General features: G+C 42.3%; 2 long non-coding RNA genes across 3 annotated transcripts in view; one reads left to right on the forward strand and one right to left on the reverse strand.

The window, feature by feature from the left end:
• LOC119127447 overlaps nucleotides 1–26,004 on the reverse strand; it is a 188,334-nt gene that overhangs the window by 135,051 nt on the left and 27,279 nt on the right. Inside the window, exon 1 of one of the 2 annotated variants that reach the window (XR_005098825.1) lies at nucleotides 18,365–18,425. The exons of the other annotated variant lie outside the window; for it this stretch is intronic. This is a non-coding gene — a long non-coding RNA (uncharacterized LOC119127447). Of the gene's footprint in view, nucleotides 1–18,364; nucleotides 18,426–26,004 lie in introns of those variants that run through there. 2 annotated transcript variants of the gene reach the window in all.
• Nucleotides 2,285–2,652, forward strand: LOC119127448. The gene is made up of 3 exons (XR_005098826.1): nucleotides 2,285–2,428; nucleotides 2,498–2,537; nucleotides 2,616–2,652. It is a non-coding gene; the product is annotated as an uncharacterized LOC119127448 (long non-coding RNA).

Below are 26,004 nucleotides of genomic sequence, written 5' to 3' on the forward strand. Positions count from 1 at the left end.
CTTCAGAGTTGTGACTAGGCAACTATTACTTATGGAATGGCAGCCAACGTGAAAGAGCAAAAGTCCTTCAAAGGCAGTGGAAATGTATGCACATCGACTACATATTTCTTGTTGAAATACCAAAACTGCAAACTGCCAAAAAGTAGTTATTTCAAGCATGTTGTGTTACCAATACCCCCTTAAAAATATATGCAATAATATTTGAATAAAAGGTTATTACTGTCCTCTTATTTCAAAAATAGGTTTTCATCGACCTATTGTGCCAATAACTAAAATCTGGCCCGCAACAAAAAATGAGTACGACACCCCTGTTTTAGGATTTGCCTCTCACCGGTAATAACAAGCCATCTTGAAGCAACATCTGTAGTGGCACAATTTAGGCCCCTTTTCTTTTTTTCCTTCAGTTCCACACTCGCACCCACTACAAGTATTTACGAGGCGCTGTGGCTAGGCACATCATTTTGGAAAGACTGGTTGAGCTGTGTTGAATACAGTCAAAGACTTATTGTGCAAGTATCAGTTTTGTATTTTGATGATGATGATGATGATGGGCTATTGAAACTATCCCTGATATCACACTTTCTCAAGGCTGATCATTCTAGCAGATCCTCAATGTTAATTTTAAAGGGAGGGGGAATCCATTCTCCCACTCCTTTCATCCATAGCCTACATGTTATCTCTCTGTACTAAACATAATCCCAGACTACATCTGACATAAACAGAGATAGAGAGAGAAAAAGTGTGGAAAGAGGAAAAACAGAGAGCCACAGAGGGTGGACCAGGACAGTCAGACAGTCAAGGAGAGACAGAGAGAGAGAGAGAGAGAGAGAGAGAGAGAGAGAGAGAGAGAGAGAGAGAGAGAGAGAGAGAGAGAGAGAGAGAGAGAGAGAGAGAGAGAGAGAGAGAGAGAGAGAGAGAGAGAGAGAGAGAGAGAGAGAGAGAGAGAGAGAGAGAGAGAGAGAGAGTCTGCGAGAAGTAGCTCAGGGAGGAAGCAATGCTGTTAAGTCAGTGCAGTAACAAGAAAACGTAAACACGTTCTCTCATCCAACGGTCTTCAGAGGGGAGGGCGCAGACCTGTCAACGATTGTTAACACATGTGTCCAGGCTTCCTCTAGGTCGTTTACTTGGAGACTGAAGGAGGCTCAGCACCAAAGATTTATGGCTCCCGGGGAACAAGTGGAAGTGTGTTATTGATAAGTTGCTGAGAGAAGGCAAGGGGCACCCACTGCACTAATTAGAGGATGAACTTGTAGCCAATTGATTGAATGGAGTCTCGGACAGACAGAGGGCCTTCTCATACACTATCATGGTCAAAGTCTGACCTCCGTGTGGACTCAGGTGTGATGTATCTACTGAATGTGATCAACAGCCACTGTGTGTATGTATGTGTGTGAGAGAGAGCAGTGTGTCACTGTGCACATGTGGGAGGAGGGAGAAAATGTGCTACTTGTGTAGTACACCCAGAATTCACCAGTGTTTCCAGTGACCGCAGTTCTGGAGGCCAGCCCAGTCCTTCTAGACTATCCTTAGCAGAGGGACCTACCATTGTTTGATTTGGCTGCACATCCCTGTGTTTTCATTTCTGCCTAGAAAAGGTGGGGGGGATGTGAATTATTTTGGAAGGGAAAGAGAAGAGGCTTTTTCCTGTTTCTTCCTGCCCATCTTTCCTAGATTTTTTTTTTTTTATTGACTGCAGACTGTGAGAGAGATTCTCTCTTATTACAAGGTACAGACACACTTGCTTGATATCAGACAATACTGAATTTGTTGTTTACCCCTTTAAAGTTGCTCAAAACATCCATCAGGCATGACATCCCCCTCAAAGTCATCAGCATATTTTGTGATACCTCAGTGGATCCCACCAGACTTAGGTCAGCGACCAAGAACGGGTTAACTCCTGTCATGCATGTCGTTATGTTATCAAATGTAAAGTGACTCACTGTACTGCTCCCTACATAAGCGCTGATGATCGAATTCTATGGTAGTTGCTGAATGTTAATTCCTCTAGCTAAAATATATTATTTGTTCCATTAAACATGCATGGTCCAGCCAATAACCACTTAAAAACCACTTCTCTCACGTTTCAATGTACACAGTGGTGAAATGTCCCACAGTCAGGACAGTGTTCGATGTGAATAGTTAATGCAACACAAATTAAGGTACAGGATACCAAGCCACTAGAAACCTGTGTAAACATTTTAACATTGCATAACTCCAATATGTAGCCAAGAGCAATCCAAACCTCTCCATCTCATTAATAGTGGATGCCCTCCATTCTAGGTTGGGAAATGCCAGAGTAATCCTCTTGTGGGTTTTTATCATTCAAATATATTCCAACCAATGAGGCACTTGTCTTGGCTCTCTGAGATTTGTTCGGTGCATCAACTTGTGGGCAGTTTCACTCTCTGAGGGACATTTTAGACTGCAGGTAAACTTTTGTCTTGTCATAACTATCTCCTCCAAACTCAACCTGTTTCTGTACAAACATCTTTACCAGGGCAAGACCTTTATGAACCTGATAGATTTCATTAACAGCGGTAAGTCGAAAATACTCCCAACATCCCCCATGCTCCACACGCCCACCCCCCTCTGCTTCTCCCTCCTCCTGTGCCCAGGTGAGTGTTGACGGCGCTGCAGCAGCGATGGAATTACACAGGCAAGGCGAAGAAAGCGGACAATTATCTTCAATATCTGTCAGACACATGACAGCAACACCCCCCACCCCTGCTCCTTCCCCACCCACCAATACGCCACACGTACACACGCGTGCTCACACACACACATACAAACAAACCAAAGAAAAGTACAAAGAATGAGGGAGTGTTGCTCTTTTGATTGTTCAGAGGCGTAGAAATCGTCTCTCTCCCTCTCCCCCCCCACTTCCTCAATGCGTTTTTCTGCTCATTAACCACCACATTTGCATGCAGGCTGCCAAAGAGCAGGCAAGATGGGGAAGGAAATAAAATAAAAGTGTTAGAACAATGGTAATATCGTGTGGGTGTGTGTGTGTGGGTGTGCGTGTGTGCGTGCGTGCGAGTGTGTGTGCGTCAATCAGTGTGTCTGTGTGTATGCATATGCACAGATGTGCTTACATGTACTATAGCGACAGAAAATGAAGTACACGCATTCATCTCCTAAAGATTAATAGTAAGATAAAAATAAAAAATATATATCAAGGTAAAAGCTTTGTAATAATAAACCTAACTACACAGATATGTGCATTTCATTCTCAATGAATATTGCTAAAGATATTGCTAAAAATAGTCCATTAAATTAGTGCAGCATTGCAACATATTTATAAAAACATGAAATAGTAACATTTGATTCAGCGAGCCATTCAAAAGTTGAGAACGAACTGAGATGAAACATTGAGAAGATAGTGCGTGTGCACTTTCAAGAGAAGTAACTTTGACCTTGGGATTTCTGTCTTCCAGCAATGACAGCCAATGCCCTCTGGTCTCATGTCCATAACCATAACCAGACAGGACCTAATGGAGCTCAACCGTATCAGGAGGCTAGAGGGATGCTGAGGACGGACCATATCACAGGACTGGGACAGACCATAGGAGAGACTCTTTCCAAACAGGGAAGGTCGATGAAAGACCCCCATGGGCCACGGAATGGATTATGTCTCCTCCGCACTCAGCGCACTGATAACCACATCAGCTTCAAGGACCCCCTCAGGGCCATTACAGGTGAGGCTAGCTATCTCTCTCACTTATAGTCATGAATCCTTGATGCATTAAATGTGCCTCGGATGCACGAGTGTAGACCGGTCCGCACTTAAATGAACAGATGGGAATAAGGAAAGGAATGCGTAGGAAGTGGAAACAAGTAGAGACCAATCAGCAGAAGTACAGCCAAGCTGGGCAATTCTAACCTTTGAGGAACTCGCAGTTCGAAAGAGGAGGGTGAGTGGGGATTTGTGATAATAGCATACACTTGATCATGCCATTACCTCGAATTAGGGTTAATTAGCCTTGGTAAACTGGGCTCGAGACACGCCTATGATGTTGAGCCCAGAAGGCATGCTGCGGTACCTTTTACAGCCCGGTGGTTGATTTTGGGCTCACGCAACCGCAGCACACAGCACGGCAAGGAGGCGATAGAGAGAACTGGCCCGGCTGTTGGCTACCAAACTGGGAGTAATTATCAAAGAGAGCTTATAATCAAACATCCGAATCGCAAACACTGACTATAAAACCCCTTTGGCTTCAATCCAGGAGTCGTTTTATCCAATTAGGTAAATGGCTGTAATGGTAGAGATTGAAAGGGGTTGTGTGTGGGGGGGTGTGGGGGGGGCTAAGGTAACAAATAAATGGAGCGCTACTATCATACATCGCACGGGGCTATTTGCCAGCATTTTTGGCTTCTAATGAATGACGACCTAGAGTATTCCATTGACGAAGTATAGCCACCACAAGCAAAGGAATGGAAACCTGTTTGATAGGTTCCTGTCACTCCAGTCCTGTTAGAAAGCAGCAGCAGCAGCTTTTGACAGCGTGTGCCCCTTCCAATTAGTGACTATTTAATTACCTAATGTTAGCAGGTTGGACAGCTTGGTTTGTTTTCGAGAGATCTTGGCATGGTACAGAATTAGAGTCAGTCTCATCAAGACTGCTGGATGCTGAATGATCTAACTAGCCTCACAATCAGTTGCCAAACGCCGTCTAATTAAATACTAGCTCAATGCACAGCCTCTACACCATGACTACGGCTGAGAGATAAACCAGCGACTTCAGCTCTCATTATATACATGTCCTGGTGGTTTTGATGTAGCATGACCCTTTGCCATTCCCTTTAAAAATCTGCATTTAAACAGTGATTGCGACAGCTTTCACTTTAAAGAGCTCTTGCTTCACTTAGCTCTTTCTCAACGAGTTAATTGGAAGCAGAATTGTTCAGTGGTGATGAAATCCAGATACAACCCAGGGTATGTTTGTTCCGCTGACTACCTCTGCCACGATCCGCAGAAATGTACCAGACGTAGTAAGAAAGAAGCAATTCTAAACCTGTGCCCTTCACTGCTCTTTAAACCCCAAAGTCAAATTCCACATTGTCCCGACACTTCAGTGAGCCACGAAACAATCCATCGTCGGGTTTTTTTTTTTTTTTTTGTGAGTGACAGGCTATGTGACTGTGGCCTATTGCCATGCACTTGTTAACTCTTCCCATCTGCCATTCAAGCAGTGTCTGACACTACACCAAGAATATGTTGAGAGCTAAGAAAAAGGCAATGTCATACACCACAAGCGAGAGTGGGGTATTTAAGGAGAAGCTTCCACATCCCCTGGAAAAATATGTTCAACAGCATGACATCATTACAACTAAATGGCTATTAAGTGTGCTTGGGTGTCGAGGCCTAAAGTAAAATGTGCTGTCTAAATATAACTGACTTGATGCCATATTTCATTTTCATCCATCCATACATTTTCTGTAGCATTCGAATTCTTTGGGCTCAAAGGTGTAATAAAGCCAATCCTAGTTCAAAGTGTTCAGGGAGGTGGGGTACATGACACTGGTTGCAAGGAAATCATCTTTTGGTATTTTTTTATACATAAAAGGACTTGACCTGCTAAAACACTCATGCTTATCAAATATGTTTTAATAAAGTGTACAAATGTTTCATGTGGGATTTGTGTACTTTTGCAGCAATCACACACCCACCAGCGTACAACACCACATTGGAATTTTGAAGAAGCTCACTTGGCCAGTGTATTTAGAGAGCAGGTTGACTCTTTCACTTATAAAGTCAAATACCTGTTGAACCCTCTTACCGCCAAATGGGTGACTTTAAAACCATTTCCTGCCTGATTTACAGGCAGCAGCCAGTAACCTTCCCAGTGCAAGGCCCAGCAACAGACTCAGTCAGGCATGAGACAGTGGCTGCTGGCTGTGCGTGCATGTACGAGGGCATGTCGTACATGAGCAGACACATACAGAGCTCTTCCATAGTGAGGTGGCCTCCATCCCTGTGGGGCCTGACCAGACAAACACAAAAGCAACAATGGTGATATTTTCTGCAAATATCTTATTGTTAGAGTGCATGTCACACGGTAAAATCGTGTTTGTATTCCAGGCTAATGTTTACTAAATGTAATAGTTTTTAAATATTAGGAGAAAAAGTGGTTCACTTTCATCAGTATATAAAATAATTTATTAAGTCTATTCAAGCTCTTTACAATTGCTGACACTCATGGTTTCATGTAGTACGTATTTGCTCTTCCATGTACTGCAAAATAACATCCAGTTTGTTTTATGGTCATCTTATTTGGATCTTTTTAATGCTACATACATTATTCATTCAGACGACGAGAAACCTAAGTGATGGCTAATGTGATTTTTTTTTTAGCATGACTTCAGAATTAGTCATTAGAGTCACTTCCTCCTGTAACCCGAGTGGAAATCCTGTGAGAGTAGAACTTCTGTTGTATTGTTGGCTTAAACACTCCAAGCGATTTTGGATACTAATGATGCATAGTAATTGTGTTTACTCTTACATTCTGGAGGTAGCCAGCGCAGTCACATTAAATTAACATGTTTCACGCTTTTATTGGCTGCTTTGGATGAGTATTCCAGAATGCAAACTGCGTATGAGGTTAGGTTCCCCGAGCAGTCATAAAAGAAAATAGGCTGGGAATGAATGAGTGAAGGATCCCATCTCAGGTGCCCTTGAGTGAGGCACTTAATTCGCTCAACTACCAGGGCACTGAAAGCTGCCCAGTGCTGCAGGTTATCACAAATTCTGTTGGGTTGAAGTGAGAAGGGGAGTGAGAAGGGGAATACCTACTCTCAAGCAGAAAATGTGTGTTCAAAATGTGGTCTTGTATAATTGAAGATTATATTTTTGTTGGCTTTAACATACTGTGGCCACAATGCAGTCACCAAGCAACTATTCCATTAACTGACACCAGCCAATAAAGAATGAGCTCCAATAACGCTCCGACAACTTTGTCTCAACAATAATACCACTCTATTTTCATTGTCACTGTTAAACAGATATCAATTTCGCAATACATTTTATTATAATAAGATCAATCATTCCCCAGAACACAGTTATTTATAAGACGACCAATGAGGTTTAGTGTGTCAGTAATTACAGAACAAATGACAGAAAGTTGTCGAGAAGTGTTCAAAACAACCTCATGATGCAAAGTATATCAATGCTGTAATGGGGCTATTATTAACTATATTTTAATGGTGATGATAACTAGGGATTACCTGTTTGATATAATCAAAATAATAATTAGTAAGTGCATTGGAACAACATTGTTAGTTCTATATTTTACAGCTGAAATTGTATTAAAAAGATCTTTACAGGAAAATGAATGATTAAAAAAAAAAGTTCCACGTTCCTAGGGTTGCAGCAATCGCTGTCAGCCCTCTGTTGGTGTGTGCGAGTCACCAGTTCAATTCATCTATTAAGGTACTATCGCATTCATACACAAGTCGGATTGGGAATGTACCTGAGCAGAATACAGTTCAACAGATTTGCAGACGCAGATTGAACTACCCTGTGAATAGTGGCTGGCTACCACGAGCATCACATGCTATAGTCACATCATACTTCTTTCTGTCTGCCCCTTCACATACTGTACGTACATAATGTACACATCTGACTGACATTGGGAAATAATTGCAGAGGTTCAGACCTCAGGGACCTCAAGGCATGGCTATGGGCATCTACTGATGAAATGGCAAATTTAATCTTTAAAAGGTCAAATAGTGTACTGCACATGTCACGCACATGTTTTGTCTTCACTCTAACATGCACGCTTAGCACTTGAGAATGAAATATTCTGTGTGTCTGCACGTGTGTTTGTGCGCATGCGTGACATTTGTCAAATCAACCGGCTCCACCTTCGGGCAGGTGGGCAGTGAAGAATGCTTCTGGCGCTGCTTCAACGCAGAAAGTCACGTTATGATTCAGCCATCACTCCTTTCTGAGGTGTCAGCCAATCTGTGGTTGCTGGCTATGAGTGAATCAGGCTGGTTGCCACTCCCACACATCGACACTAAAGATGTGTTTTTGGATTTGAAGAAGGTGTTGCGATTGGTGATGAAGCTAAGACTGCTCCAAACAATTTATGTGCTATGCCCTTAACATGAATATAACACTTTGAGGAAACCTGATTAGATTTCCTAATATTTAGTCTCATAACAAGACTTTCTGACACTATGATACATCCAAATCTTGAAAATGCAACCAGTCTGAAAATTTGCTTTTAATGCCTGAGCACTGACACTATTATTCTTTAATCTAAACTATATTAATCAATGCCAATGAGTTTTATTTTAGAGCATATTCAAACTCAATACTGACCTATCCCCAAGCAGTTCAATCTGGTTCGGTAAAATTCCTTAAACCAGATGAACCTTGAAAAAATTCTTCACGAGTTGCATAAAAACTAATAAATTGGGCTAATACCATCCTGCCTACACAGCCCGTGGTGGAAATACACATCACATCTAGTTGTATTGTACAGCGAGGTGAGCAAAACTCGGTTGAATAGTGTTTGGTGTCGCCATATAGGTGACAAGTGATCTATCGCAGGAAAGCTTCAATAGCATGGCTGATTTATTGAGAGGTGCATCAGTGTGAATGCAGCCATGACCCCACTCAATACCGCCTTCCTTTTTGTCTATAAGCCAGGATACGATAGTCTCTTTTCATCGCTTCCATTTAGGTAATGATCAGAAAGAGCTGTAAACTAGAAGTAGGAGAATAAAAAGACAGTTGACATTTCAGTGCCTTAGTTTTGTTTGTGGCAAGAGGACGACCATATCAACATTTAAAAAAAAAAAAAAGGCCTAACCCACAATGCTAGCTCGAGTGTCAGAGTGACTACAGATGGACATGCTTAACTAAATACTTTCTGCAGGCCATTCTTCAAGCATAAATTGGATTAACATGAGCACTGCTTTGGAAAATAAATTAGTACCACATAACAGTGTTTTCTCTCATGGACTGTAACACCAACCCAGGGCTTCAATTATGTCCTTGTTTATGTTGTGGATTTCAAGGAGTCTTTTTGCTTTTGCCAGAGGCCCGTGTCAAACACAGACTCATTCCTTGTAAGCTATTCACATGTGCTCTTCTTTGCCTTTCAACGTTTTGTTCATGTCACATCAATACGCCACGAGACAAACCACATTATAATAATGATCGTAAAAATTGGATTTGTGAAGTTCTTAAGGCGCATGCAAAACTAATGTCTGAAAAATGTAAAAACACAAACCAGGATGCTTTTCGGTACACCTGTCCAGTCCAATTGAAAATCTACATGACGGTGGAACGCAGCATCCTGTCAGTCATTCAATGTAACATGCCACGTGATGCCACAGCTCTGAGATGACAGTTGGTGAACTTTAGAAACAACATACTGAAATCCGAACCAGGCCCACCACAGGGCCGCGTACAGAGCAACAGGTGCCAGTGAATATAGTGTTGGGGATGTTTGAGGGGCTGGAAAATCTTCAACATTAGGCAACTACCGTCTGCTCCTGAGCCCATGACTGCTTAGGAATCCCAATAAAGTGTACAGAGAGACATATATTACAACAATACATGTCTTTTGGACCGTGGGCCATAAATTGAGTGCACACACAAAAATAGAAATAATGTAAAAACTTGCCACACAAAAGGCTCACGACAGTGATTTGAACCTGCATACTGATTCAAATCTTTGCACTAGATGTGCTAATCGTAAGCACCGCTGTATGCCCCTGTGTGTTAGCATAAATAAATCACGGGTCAAAATAGTACAACAATGTGCTTTAAAATCCCTCTGCTGTTTTCAGGGCTCTGATGGAGAAGACAGGTCAAAGGTCATTGGCTTGGCACACACAGGAGTCCGTCTGACCTGCGCACACATGGCCTCTCACCTCATCCGCGTCACACTAACACAAACAGCACACAAGCTTGCTGAAACATTTAGTGGCTCTGTGAGAACTATTTGTGAGAATGATGGGGAGAATCTATAATTGGCATCGTGGTTTGACCTTGCACCTGTTTGCCGGGGCATTCAAGAGATGGGGTGCAGGCGGTGGGCATGGTGGACTTGTGCATGTTAGTACTTTGCTGTGCACACTTATGATTCTCACTCTTTCATTATCATGTTTATCACACCGCTGCCTATTGACATGGTAATTATACCGTAAGTGCACCCATGTGGTGTGTATGTTTTTATATGCATGTGTAAGACATCAGTGTCTACTTATGTGCTTGAGTGTGTGGGCCTGTCAAAGAAGTGTTTGTGAGTGTGTTCTGTACTGTATGTGTGTGGCGCTCCCCTATTGGTAAATCTCCCCCTCCCCAACAGGGACAATGCAATCAGACGTAACCACAGGAACCTGATATAATGATCACTGCAGAGTATGCTAATTAGCACTGAATAGAGCTTATAAGCGCGGCCCCTTCACCGACAATTCAGCCAACAGAAGAGCATGCAGGCAGGTGCCAGTGAGCCACACACAGGCATAGTCACAAACTCCTCAAAAATTCAGTTTATTCCAAGGACAGACACATGCGCAGCACATTGACAATACCTGCTCCTTTATTATGGGTGTAAACAGCATGACAAAGCACAAGACTTTGAGGGAACCGTGTCCTTATGCAAGTGCCCTCAGGCTGTTTTCACTCCCCGCTGCAGTAAACAGTATCATTATTTATATCACCATTGCCTATGAGGGTACACAGAGAATACACAACAACCGGCCATATTCCACACACATTCATACACAAGTCTCATTGGAGATGTCAGCGATCTGCTCACGGTTTGGTGGAGCCATTATTTAGAAGGGCTCGTATTCTTTAATAGAGGGGGGCGTTGTTGTTGTAAACAGCATGAATTTTTAATCCAGCCCAAGATTCTGGGCTGGTAATGAATGTGTCTTGGCAGCCAAGCTCTCTGGGGAAGGGGGCCCCTGGCTCCTGTTGCTAAGCTTCGGCAATGCCTGAGTTCTGGCGGAATCTGCCAGTTACAACCCACCAGTCTGGCACCAACGCAAATGTACGTAGATGGAAGTACACTCCATACTGTATACAAATAGTGTTAAAGATAGACAGCCATTGTGGAAAATGGTGACAAGCAATTCATTCTAGCCTTGAATGTAAAAATATGTACGTAGAGCGATACATAATTGTGAATTATGCTCCATAAAAAAATCTGGAATTCACTAAGATACAGCAACAAAACTTAACGTACTCCCTTTTTTATTGAGTCTACTCCTTTGGTCAAACTGCTTTGAGGAGTGGTTTTATGTGTTTGCTTTCTCTCGCTGGCCTTTTTCTCTTTGGATAATCCATATATTTGATTCTGCGCCCAGAGGTTGTCACTCATTTTAGTCATACAAGGCTTGCTAGTTCAATAGTGTAAATTCAAAGACTCGGACAATTGACCTAAAGTGGTTCCTCTTCAACACGTAGCCCCACACTGTTTTCCAGGCACATAAATATTACTGCAGTTGAGCAAATTTACAACTAACAGTAATGTGTGCTACAATTACTCAAAACAGCTCAGGTTATAAAGGCTTTTGTATTCTTAAATACATCTTTTGTGTTGTGGTTCAGATTAATTTGCAATCATCACTACTAACTGTAATGAATACATACTGTTTGTCGACTCAACAAAAGTACAAATTATTTTAAAAATGTGTCGCAAATCAAAACCACAGGAAAAATAAATACTTTTTAATATGGTCTGAATATGCTACATTTCAAATGCATAGAGAGAGCAACAAATAATTTATTGTTGTTTGATGCTGCTGTACATGTATTTGGTTTGTGCCTCGACATGTTGTTTTACGTGTTCAGTAAATGCAAACACTGTGTTATGAGTCGTACGTAGGTCATTTCAAATGTACACCTAAAAAGACCATAAAAAATATATATCAGCACTCATTCAAAATTAGTTACTTAGGCCTGCAGTGTATATAGAGCCAAAGAGTGTGTAAAAGAAACAGGAATTGTATGATCTTGCGACTGAAAATAGATCTGCTCCCATGGGAGCATTTGCCGTCATAAAGAAACACTTCAATAAAATGGAGAAATAGTTCCTATATGTCAAATTGCTAAATCAAAGGGTTGATTTTTTTAAGTAAAGAAAGCTGCAGAATTCTCCCCTGGCCTCTGTTTTTATGTCACCCTCTCCAGAAGCGATTAAATTGCTGATTGATTTTGTATCTCAGTTCAATTCCTTAGCCCTCACTCCCCGTCTCTTGCCATTGATCCTCACAAGGCTGCTGACTTTAAAGTCAGCAGGCCCATCCTCTCTGGCCTCCGGAAATGAACTTGTTAGATGGGCTGTGCGATTTATTGCTTGTGCAGCGGAGGTGTGCGTGTGCGGGTGTGTAGTGCTGCTTTCACTTGGATGGAAATATACGTATTACACGCCTGCATTTAACTATACATGTGTGCATGTGAGAGAACAATGTATTTAATTTACTTGTGTCTGCATGTGTACTGATATACTATCTACGCATATAAAACTATTTGGATGGTGACTGTATGATTTGCATTTTCATTTGCATTTTTTTTTCCTGTGGGTTAAAAACTAGGGAGCATTGTGTGGTCATTGAGAAAATTGTATTGCCCTCTATTATTTTCTTCTTTGTTGTCAATCTAGTTCTCAAATGGAATCAAAACTTACAAATGGTAAAATTACTCAGAGACCTATGCTGCTTTACAATGGCCAATAGGGTTTTTCCTTTCTCACTAACAGGATCTCTTAAGCCCTTCGATGCCTATACTATGACAAAATGTCTTTTCCAAGGTCATATTTGCTGCATTAAAGGAGCTTTGATAGGAAAGACGAATACAAACAAAAATGTGAAAAGGCCCACTGGTCATCCCCTACAGGCCATCAGAAAGAAAACAAGCTTCTTTTTCTGACCATTTTTTAATCTCCGCTTCCCGTTATTGCAGCACTGATTATGTAAAATAGCCTATCGATCAAAACCCCCAAAAACTGAAAACACTGTGTTTGGTTGGTGTCGTATTTTGACTACAGTGTTTTTACTGAGGATACGCGAGTTCCTTCTTGTATATGCCAGTGAGCCTCTCACTGATCTGCTCATGTGAGGCGTCACACACAGCCTTGTCCTCTACTGCAGTCTCCTCCTGACATATTGATTGGGTTCCATTTAAAAGCCCTGTTCTCTCACCGTTATTTACTCCAATAGTAAATCTTTACAATGTTGTAAAAGACTGTTTTACACACTCAGGTTATACAATCTTCCGACTGCAGCAGCCAGACAGGCATGTGTCAGGAAACAGAAGAAGAGGAGACCTTAGACAATTTAGTCGTCTGGAGGAACCTATGCAAAAAAGTCAGAGAAACATTAAACATTCACTTCCTCAGAAGCTAATGTACATGTAACATTGAAATAATTCTTTTTAGCAAAGATGGGAGACCTTGTAGTTTCAGCTAGTGGTTCCGTTTCCATTGGAAGCATACTATACTTTGCATATTGATGTATTGATTCAAATGTAAACCTGCACAGCTAGCAAAAAAAATCCATTGTACTGCAAATTGAAAAGGGAAATGTAAATAAAGCCAAGTTTTAATAAAAAGAAAACTTTTATCCCGATCTGACAAATGTTTAAAAACATTTTTGAATGAGAATGATTTACTAACATATTTGTGTTTTGATAGTTTGACGTACAGATGACAACATTTTCAAAATGATCCTTTGGAGGTGCCAAAATGAATGAAGTTGTCATTTGAAGTCGTTTGCATAAAATCCGTTTGTCCTCCGGGTTTTGTCTAACACAATATGTTGAATATTGTAGTGGCTGAATATTTGGGTGGAAAATGTGGGTTATGGACATAAAGTCAATGGAGAAGCTTTATGAAGCTGACTGTTAACATATTTTCTGTGCAGTCTTCCGCTATTCTTTGAATTTCAAGGGTGTGCCGTCTGTTTCCACAGACAATTACAGGTTTTAAAAGAGAACAGGAATTCAATAGACGAAAAATATTTTCCTCCCCCAAAACACTTGTCGTATAAACAAACTGCTAAAAAGACTGTGTTGTTGTCAAATGGATCTAGAAAGCATGAATTTTGTTTGGATAGAGTGTGCCAAATATCCACGGTGAGGCTCAGCTCGCTCGTGACCCAAGTGCGGATAAGCGAAATAGAAAATGGATGAATGGATGGATGAATGGATCCACAAGTGTTGACCCATGAATCCTCTGAGGTCACTCAGCATCAGTGTAAATCATTCAGCTTAGACACACTCAAGGTCTTGACTTCATTAGAGGACATATGCTCTACTTGTTCTCATTGGCTGCGCTCATTGTTGACCTCAGGTTTGCAGCCCTGTCCAGGTGCAGCGTTGCCACAGTGCACATGACCAAGTCAGACCAGGGGTAATAATTACTTAATTTAGGAGCAGGGAGGCAGACCGTGCTTTGGCATTTATTGGTGTTGATGCGAGATGACTTCAAAAAGCTGCAAGGCCTATAATTTATCTCTCTCCCTGGACCTGGCGTGTTTCTTAGCAAAGAGTGAGCAAGGTAGCGTGCAAGAGAGGAAGAGTCTGTCTTTAAGTTGATGTTTAATACTGTTTGGCTGCTGACTTTGGTGTACGTATTCTTTGATGTCAGTTACATGATCATCAAGCATTTTCCCCCAACCCCCTACAGTACATTTTGCACTATTGCAGCCAAACATTCCCTCTCATGAAATCATCTGTCGGCTATTGAAAATCATACGCTACTGCTTTTATTCACAAGGGATAGCCAATTGAAAATGTACACTCATAAAAAAAATGTTAATTTGGAATAAACAATAAATAATTAATCAGCATGGTTAAATAAGTAATAGTGTGATATCTATTTCTTTGGTTGCGCTATTGCCATGCTTTATTTATTAATGGCCGTAATAGGCACAGTGTCTCGGCAGGAAGAGCAAAGTCTAAAAAAAAAAAAAAACTCCTTGGAGGCTCCCTTGAAGGGAATCCTTTCGGGGAAGGGAAAGTTCAGCTTCATCTATCTCATGTGCTGTTTTGTCTGTCTCCGTGAGGTGGAGGGACACAGAGTTCAGTCTAGACTTTTTATTTGGAGGGGTGGGGGGGTGGTGGGGCAGAGGGTCAAGGAGTGACATGAAGCAGCTGTGGAATCCTGATCATAAAGACTCCTCCACCTCAATTTAACATCACATAGGCAGAGCCATATTCCCATCCTCGGGTCTCCTGTAATGGTCATCCCAACACTCTCCTGGATGTCATCCACAGGAGGATATGCAGCTTCCCCCCCTGAAAGATAGAATATCTCCAGCAAGCATGACCGCAAATTAAGTGAAGGCCTCTGTGAAATCTCCCCAACTTAACTCCTCACTCAACAAAGCACCAGCATGTGAGTGAACACTTTAACATCAAGTCACAATTAAGGGCTCAACGGCAATAAACAGCTCCAGCAAGTATTTTAAGCCACACAGCTTTGACACACCAATTTGGGATAAGAACCCTGGGAAGTATCCAGCTCACCATGCAGTGCAACTCAACAGATGCCCACAAAACTCATCTCTGCCTTTACTGAACCAGCAAGTTTATTTTCCTTCAAAGGATCTTCATGTAAAACAGGAATTTCTTTTTGCTATTTTGAAGACTCTTTGGATGAAAAATTACCTCACTGAAACTGACAAGAAAAAGATAGCACTGGTTTTATGGCAAATGTTGTTGGCTGAAATGAACAAATGAAGGTAGGGAGTGAATTTGCAACTGGCTTGTTGTTCCAAGTGTTTTTCAATACGACTTTATATATTTATTTCCACAGCAAAGTTGCAGAGTGTGGAGCAGAGACCACACTAACCCCTCCAATCTTAGAAACGAGGTGTTTATGGAAAATAATTTTGCATGACTATTATGTGACACGCAAACCAAACATATATTTGGTCCATGGAAAAGTGAACCAGAAGTTTGAAGTCATTGTCTGCATGTTCAAGTTATTATTGCATACTTCAATGTGCAACTGTCACCCAGTGAGATTGCAAAGAATGGGGAGAGGATGACAAAACGCAGGCAGGCCTGCCCTCTCTGGCCTGAGAGAATGTCTCTCACCTCCCATTTCCCTTGTCCGCAGGAGGCCCATCTCCACACAAGCACTGACCCATCTGTCCCACATGGCTAACTGGGCTCCTGTGTATTCATCACGGCGGAGGAACACCGAGGGGGAAGGAGGGGTGAGGAGGGTCGGCAACATCTGGGAACCATCAAGCCAAAAGAGCCTTAGATCCTGAGATTCCAGTCTCCGACCTCTCTACTCTCCTCACCTCCCCCAACGCCTCTACTCAAACCCTCCGCCGCCACCTTTCTTCCCCATCTGTCTCCCTTCCTCTATTCTACTTCTCCCCCAACCAAGTCCTCTCCTCCCTTCGTCCCGGCCGCCCATCATTTCCATGTGTCTTCGGCAATAGGCCTAATCCAAACAGATTGTAACTGTTTCAAAAACATACTCCCCTTCTTAGCCCCCACCTCTCCCCATCTCAGTCCTGGGTTCATTGCGAGGAACAGATCATCTCTTTCATAGCGGAGGAGGTACTGATGTCAGCCGGGTCTGGGTTAACAGTTAGTGCCACACAGAACCATTTCAGGAATAATGAGCAGGTCAGGCCCCAAAGTAATCTGGCAGATGCCTGTTCAAGACTCAGAGACGTGACACAAAACACACCCTCCAACCTTTTCCTCTTGCTACATTCCCATGAGGTCCGCATTGGAATGGCCGCAGCTGGTCACATACTGCGCGGTGCAAAGCCCATTGTTCCAGCCATATTGTCCAGCTATCTGGCTAGTGCTGTGTTAGGGAGAGTTTTTGGGGGAAGCAGCCCAATAGGGGGCTCGGGAACTGGAAGGTATCCCAGGAGACCACCAGGACTCCTACTGGGAGGCCTACTTGCATCAGAGCAACCCCCCCCATCACTACCTGCTGAACTCCTACATTCTGTGTTTTGTTTAGATGGAAGTGTTGTCCTTATTTAGCATAATTGAATTAAAAGGATTAGCATGGTTCTGGTGTTTCTTGCATATGCATTCGCCATGATTCATCTCATTTTTCTGGGTCAGAAATGAGAACAGAAATGAGAAATAAAAAAACATTAGGACTTAATGAGAGTACTGAGTTGCAAGTTGATGGAAATAAACAAGCTCACATACTTCTAATATAAAAATTAGTTTTATATTTAGCCCATTTACCTTTATCTTTGTTGATTTGATCTTATCGGTGGTGCTATTGTCTCATTTGGATTACGAGGATCAGAGAGTGGTGGGTTACAGATCAGAGGCTGGATTAATTGTTGACACTCTTGCAGTCCAAACAGAACCCTCACCAACATCCACAACACACACACGTACACACAAACGCACCCACCCCCCCAACTAAATTGAAGTCTTGACAGACACTTTGATTTATGTCCAGCCACCAACAAAAAAAGAGACCAAAATCAATTGGCTATTACCACACTTAGCACTGGGCTGTCACCACCTGGGAGTAGGGTGTTGAAAATAAAAGACAGAGTCCATACAACACTTCCATACCACTCCATATACCCATTCCCACTGGGGAAAAACAGATCAGTGCTCAATCTCCATATACACAGCTGGTCTCTGAACTGAGTGGCTGTAACACTTGTAGTCAGGGTTGGTGGCAGTGGCCCAGATGTCAGAGGAGCTGGCTTGTGAGTGGGGTGTCGATGGGTAGAATTGCCAGAGTAGTGGGTGGAGAAAGAAGCAGTCGCTGGTACTACGGTAATCAACAAGGCTCTGAATTTCACCCTCAATGGCTCATAGAGCACAGAGGTAAGGCTTCATCCCCATCCAAGTATAAGGCATAATGCTGCTGTTTCAAACAAATGTTAAAGATACCTATTACAGTGATCGAAAACTTTGGTGTGACAAGGACCATTTCTGGGTCATCTTCATGTGTCTCATGTCACTTGAATTTACTGGTGGGTATTACTGTCGGGCAGAACGAACAGTGGGGTCAGTGGATTTGCACAGCAAGTCCGGTAGTCCAAAAGCACGTGTTTATTGAATACTCTAAATTGGCCATAGGTGTGAATGTGAGTGCGAATGAGCTCGCAAGCGATGCAACCATCATTGGCCTGCCAAGACTCCTTTATGAAAACCAGATTTGGGTAAGGTCCAAACGCTACTGTGGCAAACTTAAGTGAACTGTATTGCTTGGGAGCCCAAATAATATCACATGAAGGGATTGTGGATGTATCGCTTTTGAAAATAAATAAATAAAATCTAACATTACAGTACCATTTTTCATCTCCATATAGGGCTGTGCCAAATGGAGTGCATGTCTGTGGTAAAATGCAGTGAACCCCCCCACCCCACCCAATAAATGCCCTCACTCACCCATCCCGCATATCGTCTTGTCCCTCACCATACAGAATCCATGTCTGACCCAACAACTGTGTGTCTGCCAACTGGAATGCAAGTCAGGGTCAGTGGTGGGGGCTTCATGGCCTCCTAGGGATTATTCTGAGAGCAGAGGCTCATCTCTTTTCTAACCTTATACTGGCGTCTTGTGACTGCGGTTAAAAATGGCCTGATGTGCTCATGCCTCTAAAACACAATCACCCTCCCACACATGTGCGCGCACACACACAACACACACACACACAAGGCAACACTGGGAAGTTATAAACTGTAAATCAAAGGATCTGTAACCTCAGGATAAACCGCACATTCTCAAAGGTAAACTTATTTAGCAATTGTGCACCATTAGACACATTCCAATATTCACTATGGGCAATGAGCAAAGTAGTCATTATGAATAAAGTTGTAGGTAAGACATGTTTGTACAAGCATGTCCGCATTGGAAATGTGTGGTTAACCCAGCAATGCATAAGATACGTGTGCATACACCCACACGTGCCAGTGCACAAACACACTATTGCAGTCCTAAAAAGAAATCATGCTCATTATGTAGTACACTTAAGGACAAACTCCAGCAAATCATCTCTGTGCTGATCCAAATTCCAACCTACTGACCGTACACTGTAATCACTGTGTATTTAGCGTTATCTTTAGAGAGCTGGTCTGCGTGAGTCTTTTTTACGAGACTGTAAACTTTTACTGCCTGGGTCTTAGTGTTCAAACTCCAGTCCAGCCACCCGAGGGACCCAGGGAGCTTACAGGGAGAGCTTATGGGATTGAATGCAAGAGAGTCGCTGTTGCCCATCTCAGCAATAGCAGCAGCAGAAACAGCAGGAGCAACACGACTGTTGTGAAATTGCTATGTAGCCATTAAGATCAGAAACCTGGCAACCTCCCTTAATCAATGATATTCTGTCGATATCCTAAGCTACGTTTGATTTGTGTATATTGCCTTTGTTTTGCCAACGTTGGCGCAGCCAAGGCAATGCCAATGCACAGACTTGTGTACAATTAAAAAAAGGCAACACTTGTGTTGTTTCTAAGCAGGGAAAGGCAGAGTTACTCAAAATATATTGAAAATACACTTATATTTGAGCTGTTATATACATTTTAATCGCAGTTACATTATTTTATTAGTAATTGCAAACTACATGCATGTTAGGTTTTACTGTATCTCAAGGTAAACAAAAAAATATGTTTTGAAAAATTAGGGAAGCCATTGTACTTTATATTTAATGAAAAATAATGAGTACACACTAAGACCTGCTGTGGCATTCTGCCATTGACCCAAGATAGTCTGCAATGTCTGGATGCTTGCTCACGTGAGCTCTTGGGAGTGGAGACAGAGCAACAACCCAACTGAAATACAAACGGGACTTTTATAGTCATGTTTGCTTAACATCGATGCTGTCCCTCATTTTGGGATGGACTGCCAACAGTGAGCCAGTGTCACGCTGGCCGGGTGGGAGCAGGCAAGGATTGATTGTCAGGAAGGCCGCCGCAACAAAGTCTGGGCGTCTGGGTCACCAAGCATGGCCTCTGCTCACTGTGGTTCTACTGCAGGAAGACACTGACAACAACAAGGCTGCTCTGTGAATAGTATAGGTCAGCGCACACGTGTATGTACTTTTTTTGTATATTTTGTGCGTAGTTGGGACTCATGAATGGAGCTACATGCGTTGACAGGTTAAAAAAAAAAAAGTCATTATCTTAAACAAATATTGCATCCTGATTTACAATGCGTGGGAAGTAGTGTTGACGTCATTGACTGTACTTTTACCAACTGATTGAGTTTCTAACCCACATTGTTTAGTTTTTCCAGCGCTATGAGAAGAACTAGATGAGCCCCGCACCCTGTGGGTTGAAGAATCATTATGGACTCATAAAGGGCCCTGAGCCAGGCCTCCACTCAATAAGGCTGGATCCACATGAAGCCAATGCAGCTGATTAATTAGTCAAGCGATCAATGGGCTATGCCTTCCATGTACTGATTTGCTTTATTAGTATTTTGCCCAGGTACTGTAGCAATTACGTACACAACCGAGTAAGCAGACGCACAAATATACGCTGTCTTACCCCCTTTCCATTTTGGGGGGGATTAAGATACAGAAACAAAGGACACCAATTTGATTTGGTGATGAGGGGAAAATGCTGTGGGAATAAGTACAAAAGTTCACACCTAGAAAACGGTGAGAGTAGACTGGCTGTCAGTCAGTAGAGCGAGATGCCATTTGAAGGATCAGTCATCCTTGACAGTGCTGTCATGGAGAGCCTTAATTAGCCAGGATTACTTCCTCATTTAATGAAGCATGCACTTCTTCGTCTCGGCCCGTATACCGCTCTTGCCATTCCCTATTTTCCCTCACTCTGGTTTTTTTTCTTCCTCAATCCATCTCGTTCATTCTCAGTGGCCCTTTTCCTCTTATTTGCTTCTCTCCAGACAGGCTGCTCAAATCGCACTTGCTATTGGAGACTTTTCGCATCCCCTATCAAAGATCTTCTGTCACTTGCATTATCCAAGTGGGAGTGTTTTCTGTCCACCCACAAATCCCTTGTTTTTACTTTAATGTGCCGCCAGTGACTTTTTGGCTGCAGACATTTTACAGAAACAACAAGCATTTCTGCTGGTGTGGAGGTTGTGTGATGGGATATATTCAGAAATTAACGGGAAAAAAGTGATAGAATATGTGGTACCACTCATGGTTCATTGAAATTAGAAGAAGGCTTAAAGTAATGAACATTGATTACAGTCAGGAAAAGGGACCTCAGTTGAGAATTACTTTGTTTTAATGCAGCCAATTCTCCCTCTCGATGTTTTTCCCCCTGTATTCTTTTTAATAAAATATCAATTAAGGCTTGAATTAAGAGATTTCCCATTGCAGTTTGCGAGGGAAGGTTTGCATTTTAAGATGCACAATGTGAATTCAAACAATAAAAACAGTTGATTATTTTAAAAATAAAAAAGGAACCAATGTCAACATTCATTACATTGCCGGATTTTCACTGTTTATTACAACCCTTTCCTCCCAAAAAAAAAAAGCCTCAAAATTTTGAAATGTGATCCTCAAATGAAGTCCATGATTAGCAAAACTGCTCAGTAAAATAAATAAAAACATTTTGATCCCTGAGCAGAGCAGAAGGCTGCAATGTGGTGGGAAGGAATTGGGGGGAGATAAAGAGAAGTGACTAATAAAGTGGTGAATATAGGCAACAGTATGACAAGAGGAGAAGGAGGCGAGAGGAGAAGTGAAGGAGAGGTATTGGCTCGCAGAGGCAAGGAGAGCAATTTGCCGCCACAGCGCACACAATGTCCCCTCCATGCCTGTGGGCCATGTGAAGACTGCTCCTTCAATTACACTTCACGCAGGCCACGGAAAAAGGAGAGAGACAGAGGAGGTGGAAATGCGGGAGGAGACTGACAGGAATACAGCGGCACAGAGGTCACATTGATGTAAATACAAAATAAAGCATTTTCCTATTAGTCTGTCAAATCTAAATTGTACTGTAAATTTTGTTTTGTAAAAATTATTGTTTTTATCTACACGATTTTATTAGTTATAATACACTGAAGTGCTCAGTTATCAGCACTGATGTTTTGACACTGACACTCACAATATTGTGATAATAATCAATAAATGTGTTCTTTTTTTGCCATGTCACCCAGCCATCGCTACCAGTTAGATACGCATTTCAGAAATAAAACAGGTGCTCAAATGACTTTTAATTTGATCATTATTAATGATTAATTAAATTCATCCATGTGAAGACAATGCTCATGTTAATTATTCCACACAATAATTATCAACAGATATATAACAAGGAAGGAAACATAACTGAATATGCAACACGTTATTGGTGTACAAAAAAAAGTAACAATAAATAAATAACTCTTTCTGGCCATATATTTAGCGCTAATTTAGAGCAAAACAAAATGACACCTGCAATGTGTGCTGCATGAAACAGGTGATATTTATGAGGCCCGGAAAAAACGTACTTGCCAAGACTGAACAGAGGTAATCTTTCTTTGAAAATGTTGCAAATTGGGTCTTTGTTTTTTTTGGTTGTTGTTGTTTTTATTGTATTAAGCTATTTGGAGAGAAGAGTAGATTTGATCAGGTGGTGAGATTTCTGCCACACATGATACAGGATGCCTTTACATCTCTAACAAAGAATGAACCAGACAGCCGGTACAGACAGACTCCAGCTGACTGCTGGCAGCAGGCCAGATGAAGAGATAGAGCATTCGTGGTCTTGTATCGCAATCACGGCTAACTCATATGAAGCCAACACAGTGGCTGAGTGAGGGTGACAGGAGGGCATGCTCTAATATAGGCCACAGTCAAGATGGAGGACGGCTCCCCATTCCCAGCCCTCCTTAATACGTCTCCTCTCAAACATGCCCACCAGGCATGGGCCAGCTGCTGGAGCGGGGGGTGGAGGGAGGGTGGGTATGAGCGTGTCGCGATGGAGGCGTGGGGTGTCTGTATCAATCCATCACGGGCTGACGGCTGGACTCCGGCGCCCGCCGTGGCCACAGGCTACTGACCAGAACCAGGCCAGAGCTGACCAGCATTATACTGTATGTGTGCATGCATGAGAGCATGAGAGTGTGTGCTTATCATCTCTGCAACAATAAACACACATTCAGGATGTGTGTGTGTGTGTGTGTGTGTGTGTGTGTGTGTGTGTGCGTGTGCGTGTGCGTGTGTCGTCTTCGCCATCCTACAGTCGCCACCATTGCTTTGTCTTTCTCTCCCTCCGTACGTCCCCCGCCTGTCCATGACATCTTGCAAGTCAATCAATCAGTTGCAGCGTGCTGGCATTGGAGCACCACATTTATCCAGAGCACAACCTGCCTGTCATACTTGCTGAAGTATTTTTATTTAAACTGACCTTCAAACCAGTACTTTTTTTTCATCTCTCTGTAGTGCCTCGGGTAAGTGCAACAACTGAGAGAGGCTTCAGAGAGAATAGGGTGGCAGAGAGGAGGCCGAGAACAACATCTGGTGTCTTTCAGTTCCACCCTCAGCAGCTTTTACCTGGCCGTCTGGTATTTGAAAGCTTCCCTTGTATGCCTTGAGAAAATAAACGCAACGTTTCATCTGTATCCATTTGCATGCGCAGCAGCTCCTCTGTGCACCGGGCATCGCTCACATGCAGTACAGATAATAGAATACAAATGCTGGCACAAGGCTCATGCCGCATTATGCAATATTGCAAATTTGTCAAGCAACAAGTAATTAATCGTCATTTTTCCCGATCTCATATACGTGGCAACGTCCACCTTAGTCCCCCACTTCGGAGATTTTTGCCCTACATGCTACTTTTAAATAAGGAGAAGCTTGTTTTGCTTAACTTTGTTTTGGGGCACTGATTTCACCCCCGCCGCTTCCTTATCCCCATTCTTGAACAAATCACATCCCCCTAACCTCCCCTTATCATGCCCCCCATAAAGCCTTCCCTCCTCTGCCACCACCCCCTCCGGCTCATGACAGAACCCCAGCAGGAGAGCGCAGCACTGATGGATGCCACAGATGGGCTTTCCCTCGGAGCTCCAAGCCTCAACGCAGTGTGTGATCTGCGGGGTCAGAAGCCAGACCTCCCCATGAAATGCATGTTGTAGCAGGAAACAAAAGATGGACCCCCATTTCGACTAAAACCCTCTGCACCCTCTTTAGTCTTATCCCAGACAGAGGGGAGATGCCTTGGAGATGGGAGAGGGAGCAAGACTGTGGAGTGCATGGGGGTTAAAAGTCAGTGAGTCAGTGAGTGTGTGCGTGCGCGAGTGGATGATGTGCAGGGGGTCAGGAAAGAAGGAGCACCCTTTGTGTTGTACTCTTTGTTACACATCAATGTGTCCTAGTGTCTGTGTGGGTGTACAGCATTCACACTGACGCTCGTGGTTGCGTCTTGATAATTGCAAGGCTCGTGTGTACACGTGTGCCACTGTTGTTTGTTGCAGTGGATTACAGTTGTCATCGTGTTTAATGTCCACCCACACTCTCCTCGCATTCTCAAACGCATATCACGATGCTGAAAAAACACCAAAAAAGCTGAAAGGAAAATATGGAAGGCAAGATGACAGAATTTGAAATGTAAATGAAGCTTATTGTTATTACTAAACCGAATGGTATGAAATAACGTAACCATCTTCACTCATATCTTGGAATTTTTGCCTGTTTTTTGACATGTTAGGGATCAATTTATGTTTGTGCATTTTCTGCACTTTGAATTTGAAATATTATATTTTTTAATAAAAAGATGGAAATGGAATTTTTTTGTTTTTGTTTTGTATTTGTTTTTGTTTTTTTATCCAGATCATGGATTAATAATATAAAAAAAAGCTAATTGAGGGTTTCATTGATTATGAAATAGTTAATTTTAACCCTAATTTGTTATGAATTGCATGAAGTGTGTTGACTTTTGTCATTAATGACGGACGAATGTTGGCAGTGTGAAATCGCTCAAATATTGCAACGTTGTGCGTTGCAAGTGTTGTTTCTACCACTGTCATGTGTGCTGTGCCTCCAGCCAGCTACAGCTAGGAGGCAGCTGCAAGGTGGTAAATTGTTTATTCCTATTTCCACAGAAACACACAGGGCCTGATTAACTAAAGGTTTGCATGTGCAGAAATGGGTGCAAACTGGATTGCTCATGCAAACAGATCGAGGCGATATACTTACTGGGCACACCCAGTGAATAACCATGATGAGGACTGAAGTTGGAGGAAAATTAAGAGACAATAAAGAGAATGCATCTTAACCACTTGTGTGAACATTTTTAAAATGCTAAAAAACAAAATTGTTAAAGCAATTGATTTATTTTCTGTTACCCAATATGTGTTGTTCACTTCACACTTCTATTCTATTTTGGTGCTTTCCGAAATGTTTCCATGGTGAACAATAATCAGTGCTGCCTTAAGTGCAGAAATCTTTTCTTAAACACAGTGATCTTCTCTACTTTAACTTGTAAATACTGTAAATATTCAGTGCATACTATTCGGGATCTATAAATATAATATAAATAAATCAGGCTCATTAATTGAACCTTTCATTTTTATACTCTACTCAAATGTATCAAGTTCAGTCAGTACCAAAGATGGGCTACTGATAGCCTTGTCATAAAATGTACTTTCTATGCGTCTTTTCTTGTCATTTTGTGCTGCATGATTTTCTTTTTTGAGATAGCACTGAGTTCAATGCATCTAATGTTGAACTAATGTGCATTTCTATTCCATGGCCTATTAGCCCTAAATCATTTAATCTTATTTTCACTCTGTTCTCTTATTCCTCTTTATTTGCTGAGTCAAAGTTCATTACTACCAGCCAGGAAAAAACACCATCAGAATTCTCTGGCATGACTGCGGTGTGCGAGTGTCTCGGTGTGTGAGTGTGAGTGTGTGTGTGCGTGTGTGTGTGCGTGTGTGTGTGTGTGTTTGTGCCTGAGTGATTGCATGCGCGCGTGCATGTGTGTGGCTGCATTAAGTTTAGCTTAGCTGATCCTAGTTAGATTCCAGTCTGTTGGAGCTGAGAGTCACACTAGGCAGCATAGGCCGCCTCTGGCTATCCACTAAATTAAAGGCCTAATGCACAATCCTCCGTGCAGGCTGACAAACT

This window comes from Syngnathus acus, chromosome 9 (genome assembly GCF_901709675.1).
Source record: "Syngnathus acus chromosome 9, fSynAcu1.2, whole genome shotgun sequence".
Taxonomy (NCBI): Eukaryota; Metazoa; Chordata; class Actinopteri; order Syngnathiformes; family Syngnathidae; genus Syngnathus; species Syngnathus acus.